Source organism: Sarcophilus harrisii, chromosome 2 (genome assembly GCF_902635505.1).
Source record: "Sarcophilus harrisii chromosome 2, mSarHar1.11, whole genome shotgun sequence".
Lineage (NCBI taxonomy): Eukaryota > Metazoa > Chordata > Mammalia > Dasyuromorphia > Dasyuridae > Sarcophilus > Sarcophilus harrisii.
Window position 1 is genome coordinate 124,132,926 of NC_045427.1, and position 27,474 is coordinate 124,160,399.

At 38.5% G+C, this 27,474-nt stretch overlaps 1 long non-coding RNA gene across 1 annotated transcript in view; it reads right to left on the minus strand.

Moving 5' to 3' along the window:
* Nucleotides 1-11,881: 11,881 nt before the first annotated feature.
* LOC116421404 overlaps nt 11,882-27,474 on the minus strand; it is a 37,763-nt gene continuing 22,170 nt past the window's right edge. Inside the window, exons 3-4 of the long non-coding RNA XR_004231753.1 lie at nt 14,297-14,379; nt 11,882-11,977 (exon numbers count right to left, since the gene is read on the minus strand). This is a non-coding gene — a long non-coding RNA (uncharacterized LOC116421404). The remainder of the gene's footprint in view (nt 11,978-14,296; nt 14,380-27,474) is intronic.

Below are 27,474 nucleotides of genomic sequence, written 5' to 3' on the forward strand. Positions count from 1 at the left end.
TAGACTTTATGAAGAAGGGACCTGGCAACAACAATATTATACGACAATGAATTCTGATGGACGTGACTCTTTTCAACAATGAGATGATTCAGGCCAGTTCCAATGATCTTATGATGATCTACACCCAGAGAGAGAGGTGGATCACAACATAATATTCTTAATCTTTTTGTTGTTGTTCGCTTGAATTTTGTTTTCTTACTCATTTTCTTTCCTTTTTGATCTGATTTTTTCCTATTCGGCAAGATAATTGTATAAATATGTTTATATATATTGTATTTAACATATATTTTAACATGTATAACATATATTGGATTGCTTGCCATCTAGGGGAGGGGGAGGGGGAAAGAGAAGAAAATTTGGAACACAAGGCTATGCAAGGGTAAGTGTTGAAAAATTATCTGTCCATATGTTTTGAAAATAAAAAGCTTTAATAAATAAATGAATGAATAGATAGATAGGAAGGAAGGAAGGAAGGAAGGAAGGAAGGAAGGAAGGAAGGAAGGAAGGAAGGAAGGAAGGAAAAAAATGAAGATGTCTTAGAAGATATCTGGTTAAAACCCACACATTTTATAAAGAAATTGAGGACAAAAAAGGTGAAGTGACTTACTCTACTTCACAGAGATTCACTGTGCTTCAAAAAGCAAAGCCAATATTCAAAAATCCAATTCTGCTATATATCAAACATTTATTGAATACCTCCTATATTCTGGGGAATATAGCACTGGGGAAGACAAAGAAATGTAGCACTAGATCTGTTTTCCAATAATTTATTATCACAGCTAAGATTTGTAAGAGCTTCAACTTGCTATTAGATGTAAGAATCCATTCAAGGCAAGATGAGCATCCAGCTTTTACTTGAATAACACTCCAGTGACGATGAACTAACCATAATCTAATTGGGGAAACAAGACAGGCACATATGAAAAGTGAGCCATGAGTTACATAGCAGAATAAGACAAAGAAAGGAATATGACAAAACAATAAAAAAGCGTCTTTACATGCAGATGGATCATATACGCAGTATGTACAAGGGACTCATAAGAGAAAAAGACCAGAGCTGGCACAAGGACAAGGCAAATAGGACTTTGTCCTTGGTTCTAAAATTTAGAAAGGCATCCCTTCTTCCTTCTGATAGTAGACATAGATAATTTAACTACTGGAATAGATATATAAACAGCCAGATCACCAAAGGGATTATTCTTGTTTTCCAAACTATTTGTCTAAAATAGGAGGCCTTCTTCCTTCTTAGCCCTAAATTCTTCTGCTCTGAAAACTCCCTTAAACTATTTTCTTTATTCCTCTAATTCTAATAGTGTATGTCAAAAAAAATTCCTATTTATGCTTGTATATTAAAAAAAATACTCACAACAAACCTTTCTGGAAAGAAAATCTCAGCAAACATAATAACAATTCACCTCCATGTTGCTAGTAACTCCCCTTAAACATTCTAATACAACTAATCAATTGGCAGTTAGTTACTAAGCATTCATTGTTTACTATATGCTCTGTGCTAAGGAATAAGGATATAAATGCAAAAGATAGGGCAAACAATATGCAAGTAATTAGGTACAAACAATCTATTTTTTGCTGTTCAGCTGTAACTTACTCTTCTTGACACTGTGGACTAATTGTACATGAGGTTTTCCTAGCAAAGACACTGGCGTGGCTTGCCATTTCCTTCTCCAGTTTTATACAAACAGGGGTTAAGTGACTTGCCCAGGATCACATAGCTAACAAGAGTCTGAGGTCACATGTGAACGCTCCTCTTTCTGACTCCAGGCTCAGGTCCACCTAATGGACCACCAGACCACCTAATATATATACAAGATTGTGAAGATCACGTGAAGATTGCGTATTTTTAAATCAGCAGGAGTCAGGAATTCAGGTTAGGGGAAAATCGTCAGTCTTTATTCTCAGTGAAGAAGGACCGGAGGTGGAAGAGAATGGGCAATAGCAATGTGTGCAGCTGAGTCAAGAAGCTAGCTAGACCAGCAGCCACATGACCAGCAGCTAGGAGTATGGAACCCAGGCACAATCTCTCCCACCTTCCCTTCCTGTCTCTCTCTGCCTCCACCCACCCAAATCGTCATTTCCTATACAGCACATCAGGACTTGCACGGAGAGTGGGCAGGGACCATTCTTTATCCAATCATGTATATTAATAGAGTATAGCCCAATTACTATTTAGTCTCTCGTACTTGGGACCTCAGTGCATCAACTCAAACCTCAGCCCATTACACAGGATAAATTGAAAATAATCAACAGAAGAAAGACACCAGAATTAAGGGGGATGAGGAAAAGGCTTCCTGCAGAAAGTAGGGTTTTACCTGGGACTTAAGGGAAGCCAGGAAGTAGATACAAGGAGGGAGAGAGTCCATGAATAGGAGACAAACAATGAAAGTGTCTGAAGTGTTTTATCCAAGGAAGAGCATGCAGGTCAGGGGGAAGAGGAGAAGGAAATGGTATAAAAAGATTATACAGGTCAAGGGTGGGGCAGATGAAGCACTTTGAACAGTAAACAGAGGGTTTTATATTTGATCTTGAAGATGATAGGAAGCCACTGGAACTTTTTGAATAGGAGGTTTGTGGGGAAGAGGGGGACGTTACCGGGTCTGCCCTTTAGAAGCAGATGGAGGGATGGGGAGAGTCGGTGAGGAGGGGAGACCCAGCAAGAAGCAATTGCCAGAGTTGGGGTGTGGGATGCTGAAGGCCTGCACCAGAGGGAGAAGGGAACCTGTATGAGAGATGCTCAGGCTTAGAGGATGACATCTAAGTTTCCAGCATGGGTGAGTAGGAGCATAGCAGCATCCCCTACAATAACAAGGAAGCTACAAAGAAGGGAAGGTTTGTGGGGAAGATCACAAGTTCAATGGTGGACATGTTGAGTTTAAACTATCAACAGAACATCCATTTTGAGATGTCCAGTGGGAAAATGGGAATGTGAGATTACATCAGTAAAAAGTGAAGATTTAGAAGGAGATTTGAGCATCATCAGCACAGAGAGGATCATTGAATCCACAGGAGCTTTTGAGATCACCAAATGAAACAGTAAAGGTGCGGCAGACAAGGAGAGAGCCGGGACAGAGCCCTTGGGGCACTCACAATTAGCAGGCAAAGGAGACTGAGAAGGAGCAATCAGAGCTTTTATTAAGCATCAATTGTATCCCAGGTGTCACAGTGGATAGGCCTGGAGTCAGGTATACTGAGTTCAAATATTTACTAGCTGTATAAACTGGAGTAAGTCCCTTAGCCTCTAATTACCTCAGTTTCTTATTCCGTAAGAATGGGGATAATAATAGCACCTACCTCCCCGTATTGTTGAGAGAATCAAATGAGATAATAATTGTAAAATACTTAGCACAGGGCCTAGCCTATATGTAAATATTAGCTATCATCATCAATATTATTATTATTATTATTATTGCTAGAGACTGGGAAAACAGACAAAAATGAAACAGTCCCTGCTCTCAAAGAACTTAGTTTCCAGCCTCATTCATCTTGTCAGTTAGGCTTTTGCAAGTGAACTGGAAAGAAGCCATCTAAGGTATGAAAAACATCATTATATAAAGCATTCTTTGCCTTGGCTGCCAGCAAGCCCCAGGCGAGGCACTGGCTCCTACTGCAAAAACCATCCCTTGCAGGCACCCAAGTCCCAACATCCAAGGCAAAAGAAGAGAATAATTTCCAAAATTGCTTCAAAAGCTTGAATATAAATGTTCTGCCTAAGACATGCGAATAAGACAGGAATTATCATAACAACCCAGAGGAGGTCAGAGGAGGCTGGCTCTCAGAAGAGGAAGCTAACCAGGGGCTGAAGACTGAAGGCACAGACTTAGAGAGCCCTTCTCCCAACTGCTGTCGCCTCTCTGTGACTCCCACACCACCAGTCCCTACCTTCACTAGACCTGGCTATCACCTTTCCCAGAGCCTGGGGTCTGCTTTTCATTCCCTCACCCAGCTCCAAGGTTCATGAAGACAGTTAAAAAATCTTCTCCCTGCCTTTCATCTCCTTTCAGGGAAGGAGGCTGTGGGCCCTTGGCAGTTATTAGCTACAATGCAAGGGGCACAGGTTGGACTCACTGGAGAAGAGGCTACTCTTGTACCCAGGAGACTGTGCCCCATGAAGTGTGAATCAGGGGAAAGTCACCTGCTATTTAATGAAAGGGAAAACAAGCCTGGCTTACAGATAACATACCCAGGCCCATTTGGGTCCATTTTGCTCCCTTTCCAAGGCTATCTCTGGTGTCTTAACCTTCCCTTGTTCCAAGCACCAAGATACCTGATTCAGAACTCTGGAAAAAGTGGTTGTGGGGTAGAATAGTCAAAAAGGACAACATGGAACATATGGAACTTGAGCTGAGTTTTGAAGGCTGGCAAGGCTTTGGATAAGTGAAGAAGAAAGAAAATGGCATTTTAGGCACACAAAATGACTTGAGTAAGTGGTGTGGAGTATCAGCAGAATGAACATCAGACAGGCAACCGATGCACACTTATTAAGGGCCTACTGTGTGCTAGGCTCTATAGTAGGCTCTGAAATACAAATGCAAAATGAAACACTTCCTACTTTTTAGGAAACAAGAATGGACTGATCTGGTTAGAGTCGCAAGTTTGAGGAATAAGGTGAGGTGCAGAATGTGGAAGACTTTGAATATCACTCACTGGACTTCCCACTGATACCGGACTTTGTTTTGGTATATATTGCTCAGGGTGGAAGGACTTGGGGATGTAGAGACAGAAGTGTGCTCAACCTAAACTGATTTAGTGAATTTTCCATTAGTAACTGTGAAGGTCCCCAGAATGAAACAGGGTACTGTATATCAAAAGAGAAAACATGTAACCCTGATCTGCTACTTAACTAGCTAGTTTTGAAACCTTAAATAACTCTTTTACCCTTATTGAAACTCAGTTTCCTCATCTGTAAAATGGGGATAATAATGCTTTCATAATAACCTACTTCACAAAGCTGTTATAAAGAAAGTACATTTTGAAGTGTTATATTATGAAGCAGCTCCTTTCTCACTGATGTTTTCAAACCTCCTTCTATCTACCTCAGTCCTTTTTTCTCCCTGCTTCCCATATGGTCCCAACAAACATGTTCATTTTACATTCAGCTGCAGGTTTTTTGCTGACACAATCCTCTTTTCCCAAAGGGAGCTTCTGCTGGAGCTTATTTTCTCCAGGAACATCCCCTGTAGCCCTCCATCCCCATCAGTCCTGTCCACGTTCATAGCTTATCTTGCCTCTAACTGGTAACATCTCCCACCTTCCTCCTGCCTTCTCCTCCCCCTGCCCCACCCAACACACATACACACAACACACACAACAAACATACAACACACATACAACACACACACGATGACATACAACACATGATACACCTGCAGCACAACATATGTAAAACATGCACATGACACACAATACACGTGTGATGCACAACACATATAACACAATGCACATGCAATGCACACGATATACACCCAACACACATGCATGCACACACAACACACAATATGCATACAATGCACACACAACACACATACAACACACCTGCACGCACACCACTCATAGTCCCCGTGCTAATAATTCCCAAGGGTTTGTCGCAACCCAGCTCAGGATACACTCCTCTAACACCCTGGAGCCCCCAGACTCAGTAGATGAACATCACATGTTGAGTCACACAAATTCCCCTCCTGATGCCCCTCCCTCCTCCTCCCCAGCATCAGCACAACTTCCTTTCTTCAATCCCTGTAACTCATTTGCCTAAGTACGTGTGACCCTGCTTGGCTGAGCTGATGGGAAGTTAACCTCCTCCCACACATCCCAGGCCTGTCCATACCCTTGTCCCAAAGGGGTCTGTTTTGTCTCTGACTAGTTGAGTCTTCTGTTACTAATTGTAGCTCCTTCTCCAGCCTGAATAGCAAGGGTTTTCTTATTTTTTTCTTTCTTTAAAAAGGAAGGAAGGAAGGAAGGAAGGAAGGAAGGAAGAAGGATGGAGCGAGGGAGGAGGAAGGGAGGAAGGGAAGAAGAGAGGGAGGGAGGGAAGAAGGGAGGAAGGGAAAGAAAAGCTCAGCCCTCCACTATCTTTTTAAGAAACTTTTGTACTGGTCTTCTACCCCAGGGACTCTTCTTCCAGCCATACATTTCCTTTGCTGGGAGCCCAGCCGTCTAGGACCCAGTTGTCCTATGGACTACCAGCCTGGAGAGGGAAAGAGACAAGTAATGAGAGCCAAGAAGGGAGAGGTGGACAGGAGCTTAGAGCTTTAAATTTTGCAGTAAGAGCACGTGGTAAGACTCCTGCCAAACCAGGGCTCAGCTTGCCCGATGGCTGTCTTGGTTACTTCAGAAGCTGGTGCGGTTCCTGTGCCATACATGATTGTGGTACTGCTACTAATGATCTCATGAGAGTGACTGTAGGAAAAAAACCAACTTTCCCTAATCTTGCTCCTTCCTGCCTTCACAATGAACCAATTTCTCCAATGCTTTCCTTCTGTCTTCCACAGGAAGCCTTTCCCAGTCTTTAATTTTAGTGCCTTCCCTCCAAGACTAGCCCCAATTTAACCTTGTTCATACATCTTGTTTCTACATGATTGTTTTCATGTTGTTTGTCTCATTAGACTATGAGCTTCTCAAAAGTAAGGGTTGTTTTTTACTTGAGTTATTTTAACCTCTTTTTGTATCCCCAAGGCTTAGCACTGTGCCTGGTACATCAGCAGGCATTTAATAAATGCTGGATAACTGAGTAAGTAACTGGGTATACCCAGTCCTCCTAGTGATTCTACCCTCTCACAACTCTGTCCTGCTGGCCAATCTCACAACTTCAATACTCTTCATGAGATACCATTTCAGGAATGTCAGGTGGAAAAGAGAGAGAGAGAGAGAGAGAGAGAGAGAGAGAGAGAATAAGTAATAAGAGTTGGCAATCAAAAATATTTTCAAAACAATTTAAAATGAGTGCACCTCAATTCAACAAACATACCCCTAATGGCCAGTTTGTGTAGAATGCTGACCTTGATACTATGAGATATAAAGTTTAGATAAGACCAAGTCCTTTCCATCATGCAGTTTACAATCTACTAAGGTGATAAGACCCATGCGTTGGTCCCCAATTTGAGCCCAACTGAAATGGTAGAATTCTCTCTACACTTCATACAAATCCAGGCAAGGAGACTGGATAGTTTTTAAGCTTGCGACAGAGCAACAGCTGTTAAACTGCTGGCTTCCTGCCCTCTTGGGCTGGAAACTATAACCACAGGACTATATTTCTCCTCTTCTCTTATAGAAGGTCATCAAAACAACAGCACACACTCTCCCGTCAGTCTGAACAGTATTACTGGCTCCTTTTTGAAAAGACCTATGATGTCGTTCAATCATTTCAGTCGTGTCCAACTTTTTCCAACCTTATTTTGGGTTTTCTTGGCAAAGATCTTGGAGTGGTTTACCATTGCCTTTTCCAGCACATTTTATAGATGAGGAAACTGAGGCAATCAGGATTAAGTAACTTGCTCCGGGTCACACAGCTAGTATCTGAGGCTATATTTGAACTCAGGAAGAGAAGTCTGACTCCAAATCTGGAGCTGTAACCACTGCATTACCTAGATGCCCCAGGCAGTTACCTTGTGGAACTTACCTATTCCTGCTTCCCATTTTGTGCTATTCTGTGTCATCCTTTCGAAAATCATTGTTTTAAGAGCATCTAATCCAGCATACTCATTTTACAGATGACTATAACTGAGGCTGCCTCAGCCATCCCCTTTTAATGAGCTTCTCTTAAAACAAAAAGAATTGAATAAAAGTAATAAGAATGACAATTTGATAGTGCATGCCAAAATCCACACCTCACTAATAAAAAAAATAGAAAGATATTTTCTCCACTTTTCTCTGGGACCATCACTGGCAATTATCATTATATACTCTGTGGATTTATTTTAGTGTTCTTTTTCTTTAGATTTATTATGGTCATTGTATATATTGTTATCCTAATTCTGCTAACTGTACTTTTATCAGTTCATATCCAGTGTTTTTTGCTGTGAGATAATATTTCCTTGTGTGTGTGTGTGTATTTATATTTATATATATATATATATATATATATATATATCACCAATTTTTTTTTTACCATTTTTTAATTCATAGACACTCATTTTGTTTCTCATTTTTGTTGTTGTTTTACCACAAAAAGTACAGGTGGGTGGGACAAATACATGGGCTATCAATTAATCTACAAACATTTATGGGTGTTTCCCTGTATTAAGCACCTACTATGTGTCCAGTGCCAGGTACAAAGGATGCAAGGGGAAAACTGAAACAGTTTTTTGTCCCCCAAAAGTTTACATTTTATTGTGAAAACTGTATATATGTGTATGAATATAGATAATATCCATATAGAGAGATATATGGATATGTTTACACACACACACACACACACACACACACACACCACATGTACACACAATGAATTCAAGATAAATTGAGAAGGAAAGGCCCTAGAAGCTGGAAAGATCAAGAAAGGATTCACTTAGAAAATGGCAATTGAGCCAAGCCAAGAAAACCATTCTAAGAAGGTAGGAGAAGAAAGTAAATTCTGGGAATGGGAGACACTGCAAAGTCATAAAGGTAGGGGTGGGGTAGCAGTGTGGAAGGGAAAATGCATGACAAGGCTAGAAAGGTCAGTTGTGGCCAGGTTGTAGATGGCACTAAATGTCATTCAGAAGATTTTGCCTTTTATCTAAGAAGCACTAGAAAACCACTGGAGTTTGTTACATAGCAGAATGACAAAATCTACAGCTTTAGGAAAGTCACAGTAGCACATGCTCTATGTGGGAGGGAACACGTGATGCTCTATAGTGGAGATTCAGAAGGTCTTCGTGGAGGAGGTAGCCCTTTGATTTTGGGCTTTAAAGGACAGGTAGGATGTCCAAGATGATAAGGGAACCTAGGGGGAGGGAGGAAAGGCGTTGACTCATGAAAGTAAATATGATGATTGGGCTCAAGCTTTGTCCTGCGTTCTCACTGTCATAACTTTGCTCTGGAATCATCCTGCTGATTGTTTCTTACAGGACAATAATATTCCATAACATTCATATACCATAATTTATTCAGCCTTTCTCTAAGTGAGGGGCATCCACTCAGTTTCCAGTTTCTTGTCATTACAAAAAGGGCTGCCATAAATATTTTGGCACATGTGGGTCCCTTTCCCTCCTTTAAGATATTTTAGGGATTCAAGCCCAGTAGAAACACTGCTGGGTCAAAGGATTTGCACAGTTTGATAGCCTGTGAGCATAGATCCATATTGCTCTATTGGTTGGATCATGGACCTATTTTCTAAAGACCCAGTAGAATAGTTCATGAAAAAGTTTGTTTCTGAATCTGAACAGAAAGAATACTGTCATGATATGAAGGAGCAAAGCCAGATGTCGCCCTTCACTGACACAGTGAATTGTTGTTGCTGATGGTCTTTTTTTTCTAAAAGGACAAATGACCTCACAAGGTGATGTCCTGACTTGCATGAATTGTATTTAAGTGAAGTAGAGTTGTATAAAGTTGTCAGCTTCCCTTTCTCTTCCAGAGTCTAGTCCGGAAGCAAGATGACAACTCTATGTGCACTTTCTAGGGTTGTGGGAAAGGGGTTCATAGATGTCGAACTGGATGCCATCTATGTGAGGGATATGGAGACTTAGGGAAATTAAATGTGTTGTCTAAAGTCCTAGAGGTAGCAAATGACAAAGGTAGGTTTTAGAATGAAGCCCTCTGACTAATCTTTCTACTACATAAAAGTGCCAAGTATTTCTCCCATTTTAGGAGAAGAGAGGCTTTGAATCCCAAAGCAGAATTATAAGTCAGGGCAACTAAGTAGATGGTGCTCAGTAGAGAGGAAAGGAGGGTTGTCTTAACTGTTAATGGGGTCAGGGGCAAATCTTCGCATTTTTTTGTCAAGTTAGATAAAATCTGTCCTTTACTCACTGTATTGCTTCCCTGAATGCTTGTACAGGAGCTAAGGATTTTTAATTTTCTTGTGGAGACTAAGACATGAGGCAAATTCCCAAGGGAAACTGTGTGAAGGCACAGGTTTTGACCCTGTCAAAAAATGAAAATTAGTTTTGTTTGGCATGGCCTATTATTGATGAAACTGTGCTGGCTTTCTGTAGTTGTCGCTTTCCCTTCTAAAAGTTTGTCAACCATCTCTTTAATGATCCAATCTAGAATCTTCTCAGAATTAAAATCAAACTGGCTGCCCTACATATTGCCAGTTCCATTCTCACCATTTATTTGACCTTCTCTAATCTTGTGGTTCTTTTCCCGTTTTCATGACTTTTCAGAATGAAGACATATATGGCCAGGACTCAAGACCACTCCCAAACATAGACAAAATTAGGAGGATAATATGAAGGATGTATCAGGCCTCCAGTATTCAAAAATATCTCCTCCGCTGGTCTTCCATAGTGCTGCCCAAACTGTCTTCCTAGCTTAAAATTACCAATATTTTGAGTTTCTGATGGGAGTAGCCTAGTATATAGTATATATAGTATAGTACATCGTATATAGTAGGAGAAGCCTAGTATAATGGGACATGTGCTGATATCTAGATTCCCATCCCACCTGTAATGCTCAATAGTTAAGTGGATCCAGGAAAATCATTCCATCTCCCTGAGCCTTGGTTTATTTATAAATAAATAAATTTCATTTTTATTTACCACAGATTTGTTCTGAAGGAAATGACTTATAAACATTAAAGCATCATAGAAATTTAAGCTATTACTGTCATTGTCTCCAGTAATATTGCATCAATATTATTCCATTGTTTCCCCCACACACAATTAAAATGCAATAAATCATTTTATACCTCTCCAGGTCCAGACAAAACTTATTTATAACTCAGAGGGGCTAAGATTAGCAAGTTCTGCATAGAGCCTTATCTAGAACAGACCTAAAAACTAGTACAAAGCAAGAAGAATTTATTTAGCAGATGAGTGGGTTGACAATATGGAACCTGAGGAATGAGATAATTAGAACTACATATCTAATAAATATCTAAGGTAAAATTTGAATCTAGATCTTCTTCATTCTAAGTCCTGTGACCTCTCCACTACATCAGACTGCCCTCTCTTGAGAGTTGAGATCATAGGATCAGAGCTTAAATGGATTTTGGAAATTATTGAATTCAATTCCCCCATTTTGCAAATGAGGAAACACAAACACAGAAAGATTAAATAACTCACCTCAAGGACCTCAACTAGGAAGTGTCTAAAGCAAGATTTGAACCCAAGTTCTCTTGACACTATGTTCAATATCACATCCACTGTACTATGTTGCTTTATATAACTTCACTCTATGATCCCATTTTGCTTTGCTCTTTTTTTTAAACTACAATTCACTCACCCCACCTTTCGCTTTTTGCTACCATTATATTTCCTCTTGGCCAAGGTCTTAGATGGCAAACCATTTGTAAACCAAAAGCTACTCCAAAATAGTCCTAATCAGGCCTTATACCATCATAGACAATGAAAATTAAGAGACTATTATTTTTTCAATTACGCAGATAGGCTGAAAGGAATCAGTATAAAAGGTTCATTCTTTTGGCTCAATATTTTGATGGCTCTGTGATTTCATCAATAACTATATCCTCCACAGGTACAGGTTGCAATCCATCCAAGACTTCATCTAACACCTTCATCCTTGCCATTCTCCCTAGTTTTTTCTCCCCATTAATTCATCAAAGAAAAGAAAGTCTCTGTCTTGTTCTTTTCATATTTATAGGAACAAGTACAGCATCCAAATTGTCTCTTATTCCTCATTTTAGCTATGTACAGACCTCCTTCACAGTGATCAAAAAATGCTGAAATGTAACAATTCATAAACATGATTTATTGACTTTCTGCTCACCTACTTAGTAGAACTGATGTTTGGCTCTGGCTCTGCTGTCTTCACCTTTAGCTAGTCTTCCAGGTATCATCTGTCATCACAAGATCCTTTTTCACTCCTATTATTTGGGGGGAAATATCCATGTTTACATATTTACTTTATAACCAGAGATCTACTTCAAACAATAGGATGATTTGCTCCATTACAAACTGTTTTGTGGTGGTCAAAGAAAAATAAACACTACAAAAACTCAAAGGCTATGTAATGATAATAGCTCTTACATAAAATTCTAGAAAAATAAAAATAGGTTTACTTTATTGGTCAAGAGTAAGTCTTTATTTCCTAGTTTTATAGTTAACTGTGAAAAAGTGAAATGTAAGCTCTTGAGGGCAGGGAGGGTATGTGTGTATCTGTGTGTGTGTGTGTGTGTGTGTGTGTGTGTGTGTGTGTGTATTTTTGTATCCTTAGCCCTTAGTTGCAAAATAGAAGAGATTAAAGAATGTTTGTTGAATTGAGACAATACTGTATAGTGGGAAGAGTACTGGACTGGGATTGAGACATCCAAATTCTGTCATTTACCAGTTGAGTGATCTTGAGCATCAGGATCTATGACTTCTGACTGCTGGAATTCTGATCAATGTCACAAGCATACCCAGGGACAATGGGGAAAAGCTAAGATGTATTCAACAATGCATCTAAAACTTATTCTTTCATTCAACAAGCATTTATTATGTGCCTACTGGATGCCAGGCATTATAACAGGAGCTGGGAATAACAAAGACAAAACTAGAACAATTGATGTTGTAGCACAATCATGATTACCCATCCCTTTGTGGCTCTTTATGTCTAAGCTCTAAAGCAGTGGTCCTCAAACTTTTGTTTTCAATATCTTTATCCTATTAAAAATGATTGAGGATCTGTCCAAAGAGTTTTGGTTTATGTGGTTTATAGTTACAGAATTGATCACTTTAAAAATAAAAACTAATTATGAATTTGTAGACTCTCTGAAAGGATTTCAGAGATTCCCAGGATGCTCTAGACCAGACTTTGAGAACCACTGTAGTAGTTTTCAACATAGACCAGTGCATAAGACTTTCCCAGAATACACAATATCAGAGGATACAAGTGCAAATACATAGGGAAATCCAACCAGGTAACCATTCTCTTTAGCACTGAATTATTTGACAAGAAGGGATCCCACCTGATCTTCTTGCTTTCCCTCCCATAAACACATCCAGCTCTGTGGTCATAATATAGGGTCAGTTTAAGAATAGTAGCCTAGAGGAATTGGGCTATTGCCTACTGGTAGTCTCAGGAAGGGAAAAAGTCTGAAGTCCTCATTAGGACCATAACAGCAGGTAATGTCTTGGTCCCACACCTCAACTGCTCTGTCTCCCTGATTGAAGTGCATTGTTCAAATAACTTACTTGATGTTTCAGCTATTTCATGTATAAAATGGAGATATTAATGTTCACACTGATACCTGCCAGAATTGTTTCAAGAACAACATTCTGTGAACCTTAAAACTATAGAAACGTGAGCCCTTCATGCCCTTGGATAGGGAGATATATTGGCTGGACATATATACCAAGGTGGTCAAAGACAGAAAGGTACCATATATACAAAAATATTGGAGAAGGAAATACCCCTCCGGTATTTTTGCCAAGAAAACCCAAATGGGGTCACAAAGAGTTAGACACAGCTGAAAAACAACTGAACAACAATATACAGAAGTGTAGGAGCACTTTTTCTGATAGCAAAAACCTAGGAACAAAATAAATACATATCAGTTGGGGAATAGCTGAACAAATCATGGTGTATATATATGATACAATATTTTTTCAATATAAAAATAATGAATATAAAGAATTCAGAAAAACTTGTGAAGACTTGTATAAATTGATACAAAGTGAAGTCAACAGAATTAGGAAAACAATATATTTGATGACCACAAAAAACAAAAAACCTAAACAAAAAAGACATTAAAATAAATTATAATGGTATAGAATATCTTGGTCCCAGAAAAGAGAGGGGAAATACACCTTCCTTTTTTTCTTGGCAAGGGAATTGTGAATATGGACTGCTGTATATGGTATTAAACATATTCATCATATTGGTTGCTTTTATTTTCTTTGTTAGATGAAAGGTGTCACTAAGTGGAGGATGTGGGGTCAATCTCACTTCGCCTTATCAGCAAAATGAGGTTGTTAAACTAAATGCTGAGTTCATTTCCCATTCTTGATTCAGTGATTTAGAAAAAGACAAACAAGAATGGCATAGAATGGGAAGTGAGAATGGGACTGGAATGTATACTAATGAAGGATCATACCAATAAGATCAGTCACTACAGCATTGTATGTTATCAAACTCACTTATCAGCTTGCCATCCGGTGAATAGATACTAAGGCCATAATGAATATCACCAAAAGTTACATACCAGTCCCAGGTTCCCCACCTTTCCTGGGGTTCTTGAACATCCAGGAAATTCCCGAGCGTTTTCCCTTCTTGTCTGCCCAGCTCCTGGGAAAAACACACAAGACTTCTTCTAAGTATTTGTTTGTTTAAAGGGTTTTACTATGCTAATCTCTACAGGGAAACATACACAAAGTTAAAATAACAAACCAAGGAGAAACCTTACGAGATTATAAAGATCTTAATACCTAATGTATGGGGAAAGTAAGACAGAATCTTTAATCTCCCTGCATTACTTGAGTTGTGCATAAATTTTAGCTCTTTCTTGAACTCAATATCCCATCTCCCACCTCCCTGCATTTCCTAAAGCTGATCCTCACGCCTGAAATGCACTCTCTCCTGACCTCTGCCTCTATGAGACCTTATTTTTCCTTCAAGATTGAGCTCACAGACACACAATTTCAGAGCTGAAAGAGACCTCAAAGTCCATCTGGGTCCAATTCATACAGGATGATAAATCCCTTCCACAGACCCTCCACAAGTGGTCATCTTCCCTCTGCAAGAAAACTTCCAATAAGGATGAATATACTACATCCCAAGACAACATTAGCCCTTAGGGAAATATTTCATTAAATCAAGGCAAAAATTTGCATTTTGTATTTCCACCCATTGTTCCTATTTTTGCTTTCTGGAGCCAAGCAGAGCAAATCTAATCCTTCCAAGGGACGTCCCTGGAAATATTTGAAAACAGAAATCCTGACCCCTATAACTCCTTTTTTAGGGTATCTATCCCAAATTCCTTCAATTGGTTTTCATATAATATGCTCTTGAGGCCCTTCTCTGTCCTGGTTGCCCTCTCTGGACAATATCTAGCTTACTAGTATCTTTCATAAAATACAGCACCCTAAACTGATGGGGTCTGACTAGGATATATATATGATCATTTCCTATGTTTTGTCTCTGTCAATGTAAACTAAGATTGCACTAGCATTTCTAGCTGCAATGTTACACTGTTGACAGATGTTAAGCTTATAATTCTCCAAAACTTCCCTGAGCCTTAGCTTCCTCATCCGTAAAATGGGGATATAGATGTATTTATACCACCTACCCCTTAGGGTTGTTATGACATTATAAAACTTACAGTATTATATAAGTGAATCATTTTTATCATTATGACTCCTACCTATATTGGTCTTTCCTTTCTTTGATTTCCTAAGACATTTCTGTTGCTTATTTTTACTTAGTATTTAGGCTTTACTTGGTACTTAGCTCTTAGTGTAGACCAGTTTGCAATCACATTTAACTAATTTATATGTATTTACTTGTTCTGTCTCACCAACTTGAAATTTTAGACAGCAGGAAGGGAATCTACCATCTAAACGGAGGGACAATGTGGAGATAGTAAAAAATAGTATGCTGGACCTAGAAATAGGAAGAGGAGTTTGAATATTGTTTCAGACACTAACTATGTGACCCTGGGGAAGGTTCTCAGCCTCAGTTTCCTATTTAATAGTTGATGATGATGCTGAAGAAGAAGAAGCTGATGGTGGTGGTGGTGATGATGGTACAGGAGGTACCTCAAAGAATCTGCTATATAGCTAGAGTAAGAAATAAGTATGATTCAATTAATAAACATTTATTAAGTGCTTATTACAAACCCTAAAGTGCTCTGAAAATACAGGTTGCTATTCAGTAACTATTTTGAATTGAATGAATAGAGATAAAAGAAAAAAAATCCCTTCTCAGAGCCCCTTGTGATCATCCTTTCTAAATTGCACATATGCAAATATTTATTAAGTGGTTATTATGGGCAAGGCACTTGTCCTAGGCATTTGGGAAAACTTTTTTGTTTTGTTTTGTTTTAGAGACCAGAAAAGAACGCTTATGGTATAAATTTCCTCCACTCATGCAGATTCCCTACTTGTCTGTAATTTATAGTCTCAAAGAGTTGCCTTTGGACACTGGCAGTCCAAGTGACCTTCCTCTGATTACAGAGCTAGTACATATGTTCTATCCACTATACCACACTGCCTCTGTGTGACAATACATACACAGAAGCATAATCACGACTCACATTTCTATAAATCTTTTAAGGTACTTTTCTCACAAACTACCCAACCAAGACAGAAGGCAAACTGAAAAGTATTATTTTTCCATTTTATAGATGAAGGAATAGAGGCTGAGGGAGATCAAATTATATAACCAAAGTCTCACAGAATAGCAGACTCAGAATCAAAATCTAAATTTTCTGAATCCAAATTCCAGGAGGCCTAAATAACACTTAGAAAAAGAGGAGGAAATAAATGTAAATCTATTGTAGTGCTCTAAAAATATTTCTTCTACCCCCACCTCAAATTCATCTCTTTCCCATCCACTCTCACAAGTAATACTCTGCCTCCAGATAAGACATTTCAGTCATAAACATATCACAGGCAGAACAAAGTTTATTTCGTTCTTAATAAACTCTGTCAAGAAGGAAAGGAACTTACTTACATGTATCTTCTTTATCTTTTGTTTCCTGTGGAAATATTACCAGGATAAGGCTTAAAAATCTCATCAAACTCCTTTATTTTATAAATGATGGGCCTGAGGCCCAAGGACAGACAACAGCTTGACCCAGATGATATAACTAACAAATGGCTGAAGATTCCAACCCACATTTCCAATACTAATTCCAGTGTTCTTTCAAATACCCCATGCTACCTTTCCTAATAAGTCTTTCATTCAAGTTTTATCTCTCTACCAATTTACTTGACTTTGTGCTAGTGTGGATATTCAGGGACCTTCTGAAAGGACCAGGGTTTAAATCCAGAGCCTTCTACTTACTACTATTGAGGCTGTCAGTTCCTCGTAGGGCTTCAGTTTCTTGATCAGCAAAACACAGAAGCTAGACTAGATTGAGAGGTTGTATGGCAAATTTAGGGTCAGAGGATCCTGGATTTTGATCCTTCCTCTAAGCTTTAATAACTGTAGCATTTACTATTTCCTCCTCTGGAAAATGGGGATAACAGCATCTGTCACATAGGAGTATGCTGATTGTTCTTCATCCTTGGTTTTCAGAGGAGCAAAGACATCACCTTGATTTGCTTAGGAATTGGAAGAGCTGGGCTGAAGTCCTCAGTCTCATTTCTCCAGATAGAGGTTTAACAACCAGCTTAGGGAAAAGGGAGAGAAAATGTATGCAAAACACACTTTTAAATTTAATCTGCATTGCAAACTTTTTTTCTATCACTTTCTTAAGTCTAGACAATCAACAAAACAACAAATCAAGTTCTGATTTGTAGCATTTGCCAATTTCCATGGTGTAAATGTTCACAGTGAAAACTGTTGGAGCTGGCTCCAGCACACCCCTGCTGACATACCTATTTCAAGAGCTTGTTATGAGGCTCAAATGAGATAATGGGGCTATTATGAGCCTAAAATGAGATAATATATGTAAAGTGCTTTGCAAACCTTGAAGTGCTAACTGTTAATAGATGATCTCCAAGGTCTCTTCCAGCTCTAAACCATATAAACTGCATTTTCCAGCGGCTTAGCTTCTCCCAACAAACCTAGACTCTAAGCCCAGCTTTTCCAATCAGTCATCAACAAACATTTAAGTAAGTGTTTAATAGGGACCAGGCGCTATACTAATGCTGGAGCAACAATGAAAGGAAAAAACAGAGAGAGAGAGAGAGAGAGAGAGAGAGAGAGAGAGAGAGAGAGAGAGAGAAACTAAACTACTAAACTACTTGGACAAGTGGTTCTCCCTTCTCCTCCCTCTGAGTCTTAAAAGTCCCCATCTACAAAATGAAGAGTTTAAAGAAAAATAACTCTTGAGTCCCTTCTATCTGTGACACTCTATGATTCCTTTCTTAGCCTTGTGCTACTAGACTGGATGGTCCAATATGTGGGATGTTCTCTGAATATTCATCCATTCTCAGGATTTGGATCATAGAGTCATAGATAGAATTTAGAGTCAAGAGAGGCCTTAAAGAAAAATCTAGTCTAAAACCTTTATTTATAAGAGGAAATTGATACCCAGAGAAGCTAGATGACTTGTCCAAAATCACAAGAGTAGTGGATCTAGTTGAACCTGGGTCTTTTCACTCAAAATCTAGGACTTTTCTGAATATACTATACTGAATACTTTATTTTTTTTTAAATTAAATAAAAAAATTTAAATATGTCATTTTTTGTTTATTTTTCAAGATCATGAGCTCCTTGAGGGCAAGAACTGACTTTTGCCTTTCTTTGAATTCCAGTTTAGCAGTTTGCCTGGCACATGATAAGTGATTAGTAAGTATTTATTAACTATATTACTTTTTGTTTCTTTTACATGGCTGATGTTTCTCAATGCTTCCCCCCTATACTCCTATCTACTTACAATAAATAACAAAGCATATTTAACCAAAACAAGTGAACACATTGGCCATATATCCAAGAATGGCAGACATCACTCTTCACCTTTCTTCCAAGTGGACAGCACTGTTTCACCATCAATACTCTGAAGTCTACTTTGGCCATGCATTGGTCAGAGTCCTCATAGCTTTGGTTACTGTTTTCTTTGATGTTATTTTAGTATATGTGGTCATTGTTTTCCTGGTCCTGTTCACTTCTGTCTCCATTAATTACTATGTCTTCTCAGATTTCTTAGAATTTTTCAGATTTGCTGTTTAATGATATTAAACGATTTTCCATTGGGTTCATATAACACAGTTTGTTCAGCTAATTCCCTCCTAATTTTGTTTCTAGTTTTTGTTATCAACCAAATGATGCAATAAATATTTGTATGTATATAAGACCTTTGTCTCTGTCTCTGACCTCCTTGGGGTATTTGCAAGGTTGTAAGAGTATGTAGCTTAGAGACATTTATAACATTCTTTAGGAATTCCATGCTGATGGCTCCCAATTCTGTTTCTTACCTCCTGACCAAGTTCTAATCTCATTTATCTACCTGGAAGTTTTTATGCAGCTATCCCAGCAAAATCTTCAGCCCAACGTGTCCAGGACCAGACTCATCCTCCTCCCTCTCCAACCAAGTAAATCCTCTTGGCTTCCCTATTTCTTCAGGGGTTCCACCCTGTCTCAGGCACCAACCCTCTGACTCATTTTTCTATCACCTCCAAGAGCCAATCAGTCATCCAGTCTTATTGATTCTTTCATAACACCTCCCATCTGTCGGTGCCTTTCCATTCACACTGACTCCACCCTAATGAATCATCTGATGTCTAGATTATGGCAAAAGCCACCCAGCCGCCCTCCAAACCTCCATCCTCCTGTAACACTCTCCTACATTGTTCATTTTATCTCCACAACAACTCTGGTAGGTTACTGCTATTATTATCTTGGTTCTACAAAGGAGGAAATGAAGGCTGAGAAATGTGAACCACCTACTCAAGCTCACAGTGCCTGAAAAAAAATCTGGGGGCAAATTTGAATTCAGATCTTCCAACTCAAGTTCAATGCTCTCTCTAAGGCTGAGCAATAGATAGAGTGATGGATCTCGAATCAGGGAAACTCGAGTTCTAATGTAGTCTCAGACACTTTCTTAACTGTGTAAGCCATTTAACCCATTTGTCTCAGTTTTTTCAACTATAAAATGGATATAATAATAACACTTACCTCCCAAGGTTGTTATAAAGATCAAAGGATATAATATATTCATAAAGCACTTAGCGCAGTGTCTGGTACATAGTAAGTGCTATATAAATTTAAGATAGTGTTATGAGGCTCAAATGAGATAATGGGGCTATTATAATATTATTATTATTACTGCTATACCCACTGTCATGGACTAACAAACAAAATAATGTGTTTGTGGAAGGAATGACCAAAGAAAACAAGATGATGTGATACAGTAAAAAGAGTACAGTGGAAAGGCATCAGGAGACCTGAGCTCAAATCCTGTCTATGTCACTTAATACTTGTCTGACCTTTGGACAAGACCCAAGACTCCCTGGGCTCCAGTTTTCTCATGTATAAAATGATGAGATTGGACTAAATGGCCTCTTGTGTTCCCCCTGCCCCAGTTCTAAATCTGTGTTCCTAAATAGGGCAGCTAAATGGCACAGTGGATAGAGCACCACACCTGGAGTAAGGAACACCTGAGTTCAAACCTGACCTCAGTCACTTACTAGCTGTGTGACTCTGAGCAAGTCACTTAAGCATGTTTGTCTCAGTTTCTTCACCTGTAAAATGAGCTGGAGAAGAAAATGGCAAGCCAAATGGCCAAGAAAGCCCAAAATGGGGGTTGCAAAGAGTCAGATGTGACTAAAAACAGTGAACAACAACAAAGTAGAATTATATTTGAAAAAGGACCTTCAAGATCAAGTTCTTATTTTGGAGATGAAAAAAAAAAGTTATAGTTAAGTGATTCCCCCCCCCCCCCCAACATTACACAGATACTAGAAGAGCTAGGACTCTCACTCAATTCCTGTACTTTTCCATTATCCTACCTTGCCTCTCATCTACCTGAGTCTAGAATGGATGAGTCCTATGACTCCTGCAGTAAAAGGAAATTTTTCTTTCGCTGGCTTACTATTAGGTATTTTGAACATTTTTGTGGAGCTAGAAGGTTTATGTTAGAAAGAGAGCCTGAAAATTAGATTTGAAATCAAGAAACCTGGATTCAAATTCCTTCTTCTTATACTAGCTATGTGGCTTGGGACTTCAGTTTAGTCATCTGTAAAGTGAGAAGGATACTATTTGCATTGTTCATTTCACAAGGCTGTTGTGAAGAAAATTTTATAAATTGCAAAGCTCTGTAGGTACATACAAATGGCATTATTATTATATTCTCCCTTCTGACTATGAAGGAAACCAGGAAGGAAGGAAGGAAGGAAGGAAGGAAGGAAGGAAGGAAGGAAGGAAGGAAGGAAGGAAGGAAGGAAGGAAGGGAGGAAGGAAGGAAAACAAAGAAACAAAGAAAAAAAGTGAAATATATACTGAAAAAAATGGCAAAATGCTGAAGTATCTTTGTCAAGAAAACCTCAAATGGGGTCAAAAAGAGTTGGACAGGACTGAAAATAATTGAACAACAACAAAAATCCTCAGTGAGGCCATGCCCTATTACCATCTCCTTGAGAGGGCTGACCTAGGATACTTACCAATCCATTTACACCTTATTGAGGGCGAGTCTCAGCTTTTGGTTAATATAAAACTGAAGACCCCGGTATGAAAGTGAAACTCATTAGAATGTATAGGGATTTTCTCTCTAGTAACTCTTATTATATTTTTCTTCTGGGAGGAATTCAGATCTTTTAGCCTACTCCAAGTTGGAAGATCTATATAGGTCCCTAGGATAAACCTGAGATCCATTGGGGGAAAAAGAGAATTGCATCATCTATTTGTTGATTACTGTGAGTTCTTTGTCTGGTTTTGTATTTTCTTTAAGATCGCCCTAAATCTGATATTATTACCTTGAGTACTTGTCTAGGAAAGGGAGACCTTTTTTTTTTTACTCTCTGTGAAGATCTAGATGAGAGCTCTCTTCTGAGGGTTCCAGAGTAAATTCTGAATGGAGCCACTTGCTCCATTAAGCAGCCATTAAGTATCTAACCCTGGTCCCTGAAGTCAAGTGGACACTATTCTTGTCAACTCAGACTAAGTGGACAATATAATGCCTAATCTCCCTTCCAGATTTAAATTCTTTGTTCAAGGGATAGAACCAGAACTCTGAGTCATAACTGGCAATTCTGACACCTGTGGCAAGAGACATGGTAAAGCTACAGCCTAGACAATCTCCCCTAGAGCAAGGCCTTTCTCCTCCCTCCCCACAAAAAAGACATTTCTATCTACCTTCTGTAACTATTCCTAATAACTAGATGTTAAACTTGAGACAGCTGAGTGATCCAGTGATAAAGTATAGTCAGAAAGACCTGAATTCTATCATTACTTCTATAGGATAATATTTTTAAGTACTTTGCAAACCTTAAAACCTTTAAAAAAAAAAAAAAACTAGCTATTATCCTAGACTCAGTTATTTCTACACTGCTCAAGAATAACAGTTATCAGCCCCCCTGTAAGTTTCGGGGTGATGCTGACCTACTTTTTGCTCTGGCTCCTTTCAGAACCATCAGAGAATCACTTCCCTGTGGATCATACTGGGCTGAACCAAAAGCCCAGGGGTGCCCTTTTTGATCAGCCTCCCAACCCCGGCCTTCTCTCTCTCTATTCACAAAGGAGCTGAAGCTTCCTCACTTGGCTTAGAAGTAAAATAAACTCTAAAAACTAGCCAGCTCCAAACACCAGGCTATAGATTGGAATTCAATAGAAGGCAATCTGGCCCTTTAATCCCTGACATTTGTATAGAGCTTTCAGGCCATTATCTCATTTGATCCTCACCAGCAGCCGCTAAGGTAGGCAGGGCAGGAACAATTATCCTCCCTTTATAAGGGAAGCTTGTTCATAAGGCAGTCCCCTGGCTAGGTCAGACACCTAACAGCAAAGCTTCCTCCAAATGAGGGCTGAGAGCTTGTCCATAACTTGGAGTTGAGGGCTAGCCTTAAAAGGGCCGGAGACATAAGTTTTATGTCATCATCGATTTCCTGATGTGTTTACAATGACAGGACATTCAATCCCCAGGACAAGAGAAAAGGAGAGGCGGAGAGCGAAGTATACAGGCATTATTGGCTCATTACTGACAACATTGGCAGTTAGAAAATATTTTCATCACATAGAACAACAGATGGGCTGTAGAAATTGATCTGAAAGGAGCCAGAATTTAGTGGTATTTCAGGGGCTGCCAGGCCCCTGAAATTTTCCAAATTTCTTCTGACACCATAGAACCTCAGTCTACCCAAGGTGCCAAAAATCCCGTTGCTATGATAGGCTGAAGGGTTTCTTAAGTAGGAGCTTGGCCAGTGCAAACTTTTTAAAGATCGCTGTGTTGAATAACTTCCCTTACAATCAATCAACCATCAGCAAGAACAGGCGCATCCCGTCAAATATGTATCATGGGTTCCAAGAAATCCAGGAATTTTTTTTTAAGGTGAGCATTTATTGAGTACTTGATTGTGAGGGATATTATTTTTACTCATCAAAGAATGAAACTCGAGCTTAACTAAACTTGTTTTTTTTTTTAATTAACTAAACTTAGAAATACAAAATTTAAAAATAATATGCAAAATACTAATTTTGGGAGGGAGACATTATGGCACGCCTGGGCATACACGCTGTTTAAAAGCCTATGAGTCCAGGCAAGATTTAATGAGAGTCTAAATTAAGCTGGTGGCAATGGAAATGAAGAGGAGCAGAGATATAAAAAAAAAAATATTTCAGGCTTGTAAAATAATGGAAAGAGGGCTGGTTGGGAATTAGGAAGACTTGGCTTCAACTCCAACCTTTAAGGCTTATGGTATTTCTTTGAGCAAGTCAGTTAACATCTTTGTATCTCACCTTCCTCATCTGTAAAATGGAGAGAATAATGTCTATAGTTCCAACTTCATAGAGTTGTCATGATGATGAAATGAGACAATAACGTAAAAGCTGATAAAAATGTCAGCTATTATCAATATTGAGGCTAACCAGGATTTAGCAAATGATTGGAACGGGGAGATGAGACAGAGGGAAGGATTGAAATGTGTTTAGGTTCCCATTTCAGTGGACTGGGAATTTAGTAGTGTTACTAACCAAAATAAAGAATAGAGGAAGATGTGTTAAATTTGGAGCTTATTGAATTAGTGGTGGCAACAAGACACCCAAGTGAAAGTGTCTGGGTATCCTGATGGAAATACAAATTTGGACTTCAAGAATGAAGTCAATTAGAGAAGATTTAAGAGAAGATGAGATTAAGGGTGATCATAGATTAAAAGGGACTCCAGAGGTTATCTAGCCTAACTCTCTTTTTTTCTGGTGAGCAAAGTGGGGCTCAGGAAATTTTAATGATTTGCCTAAGGTCATTTAATTTGCTAAAGATAAGTAAATGGCAAAGGTTGCATATGAAGTCAAGTCCTCAGATTCCAGAGCTGGTGCTATGCTTTCCACAACATCAGGAAACCTCCTTGAGGACTAAAGTAAGTATTTAACCTTGGAAAGAAGTGATACTTTTTTCAAGCCAAGTCAAGTCAATAAGCTTTTGTTGATTAATTAATGCAACAAGCATTAAGTACTTATTTTGTGCCAGCCACTAAAGACAAAAAGAAAAAGATTTCCTCCTTAGGAGCTTGTTTTTAATGAGGGAAGATAACACGTAAAAGGGAGTTTAAAGGGGAAGGGGAAGGTCCTGACTGAGAGGGGAAAGGTACCTGTGGGGAAGTTCATAGTGACAAGCGACAAACCAAGGAATTCACAATACAAGGGGACTGTAAGGGTAGAAGGATGTTTCATGGTGAGATGTGGGAACTTCTCAGCTGACTTCTTCTGAGGCATGTGGGAAGAAGGAAAGGATAAAGAATTATGTTATCCCCAAATGTACTCCAGCAAAACTAGATAGGTCTTCCCCAAACTTAGTATTCCATCTCCCTCCTACGGGCATTCACACAAACTGTCGTCCCATGATTAACAGAGAATTTGGAGGGAATAGAGATTCTGACTAAGCAGAAAGGCAAGTTTAGTAGGTATGAAAGAGCAGGGAAAATGGGAAGCTAGGAAGATGGAAACAGAAAAAAGACATTTCAGAGTTTAAAAATCTTAGAGTAGAGCAGGTCCATATTTTAGTTGTTCAGAGGAGTAGCTGAAATGAAGAGGTAAGAACATTCCTAGAGCTAAGGAGTTCAAGGAATCAGAAAGCCAGAGAAGGGTCATCAATATTAATATTAAAGCCACTGAGGATCACTGTTAAGCGATGATGGGAAAGAGCATACCAATCCCTCTGTCATACTATGACTAGCAGAATGAAGCCGAAGGAAAGATTTCCATTGGAGTGAATTTTAAAGGAAATGATATTGTCAGGAAATGATCTACTACGTGCCCAGTACTGAAGGAGGCATTGTAAGGATTTAAAAAAAAAAAAATGTTGGAGACTATTAGGTAGTCAGCAGTATAACATGGTCATGTGATTCAGCAGAACTTTACCCATAGGGTTGGGTTGATCAGTAATAATAGATGAGGATACTCAACAGCAGAGTCAAAAGAAATAATGACTCCTCATTCTTCTCAAGCCTGAGTTTACATGAAATGGCAGAAAGGTCCTACCCATTGCTGGTTATCAGCTTTGTGTATCCATTGAACTCAAGTTATTTGAGGTTACTTATATTGAACCTGGATTTCCAATTATCCAAGAGGGCAGCAGAACTCATACAACATTGCCTGTGTGATTGAGGAAAGCCATTTCTTCTTACATCTTTGTGTGACCAACCCAGGGTCATTGGCTATTCTAAACAGATCTTTTTCAGAAAAACTATTTAGCCACACCTCCCCCATCTTGTACTTGTCAAGTTGGTCTTTTTGAAGTGTGAGTTTTTATATTTATCCCTATGAAAATTCATCTTTCCACATTCAACTCTACATTCTACTCTGTCAAGAACTTTTTGGATCTTGACTGTCATCTAGAATTTTACTATTCCTCCCAGATCTTTTTCATCTGAAAATGTGATTAACATGTCAAGTCACTGATATGAAGCATCTTTAATTACAATGTTCTCCATAGAAATACCATTATTAATAATATTTTAGTGAGAGCAAAAAGAGTTTTGTATAATTAACAAAATATTTCCTCTTCACTTCATTTTTTGAATTTCTATTTTTGTGTCAGTTTTATAAGTATATATTAATATAGTATTAGATATATAGAATTTAAAATAAGTAAATATGCATATGTTGGGTACATGCTACAAAATGTTTAATGAAATGGACGTTATCAAAAATGTTTGAATACTATTGATTTGGTTTATATCTCTGTCATAGACAGATAGGTATGTAGACAGGGAATTTATTAAGCAATTGCTATATTCCAGGCATTCTACAAGAATACTTTGAGGCTTTTCAAATAATTTGCTAAAATCTAGGCAAACTATGAATAGTTATTTGTTATGCTACTTAACTAAGTCTGCCAAAAAGCAAAATAAGGTCATTCTGACATGACCTATTCTTGATGAATTCATACTGATTTCTTATAATCCTTTTAATAGTTCTCAAATTTTTCAAGGAAATTAAGTGACCTTTAGTGGCTTTAACATCCATGGTGATGACCCTTTTAATACTCTGGCTTCCTAATTCCTTGGACGCCATAGCTGTAGGAATATTATTACCTCTTCATTTTAGCTACTTCACTGAACAACCACAATGTGGACCTGCTCTACTCTAAGATTTTAAACTCTTAAATTTCTTGAATTTCTGAAATTGCTGATCTAGGGCTTGCAGATTTCATTTTTTCCCTGGTTGGAAATTTTTCTGTGTTATGTAACTAATATTTAGTCTGTAGTCAATAGATTTAACATGATTGCACAGGTATAATGCATATTAGATTGCTTGCTATCTTGGAGAAAGAGGAAGGAAAAAAGGCAACATTGGAGGGAGAAAAATTTGGAATTCAAAATCTTACAAAAATGAATGTTGAAAATTATCTTTACATCTAATTGGAAAAAATAAAACACTGTTAAATGAGGGGAAAAAATGTGCCTTTGTCTAAGACTGAGGCTAGTCTAAGACGCCCATTATCCATAGTCTTGTTAGACATCTTTGACAGTGGATGGCTCTACAATTACATCAACCAACCATCCCAGTGCTCTAACTCTGAGATAAGAGTTTATCTCTAACTGTGCCAGGTCATTTGATTGATTTTAGGGCAGTTAGATGGTCTTTTATTGTCCCTTTCTTTCTCTCACCATCTTGTGTATCAGTTTCCTGTTAGCTATTTTTATTCTTTCCTTTATGAACCAAATATTATTTACCTTGGTAAAGAAAAATGGAAGCAAAATACAAGTTGAGTAACTCCACTTTCTCTCTTTTGTCCATTATCATTAGCCTGCTAAGCTTAGGCAACAGTCCTATCCTTTCTGTTATCCTCCTATTTTCCCCAACATAGTAAAAAAAAAAAAAAAAAGTTTTTGTTATCCTTAGTTTTCCTCTTGAATCTCAGCTCATTCTCACAACAAGACAGAGAAGACAAATGCTAGATAACAGTGTGTCTGAAAAAGATTTGCCTTAAGTCAGCAAAAGAATCCTTTGATTCTAGAGATTTTAGGAGACTGCAAGCACAAATGAGTCAATAGTATAATATGGCAACCTCCAAAAAAAAAAGACTAATATAATCTTGGACTGCACTGAATGAAACCTGATGTT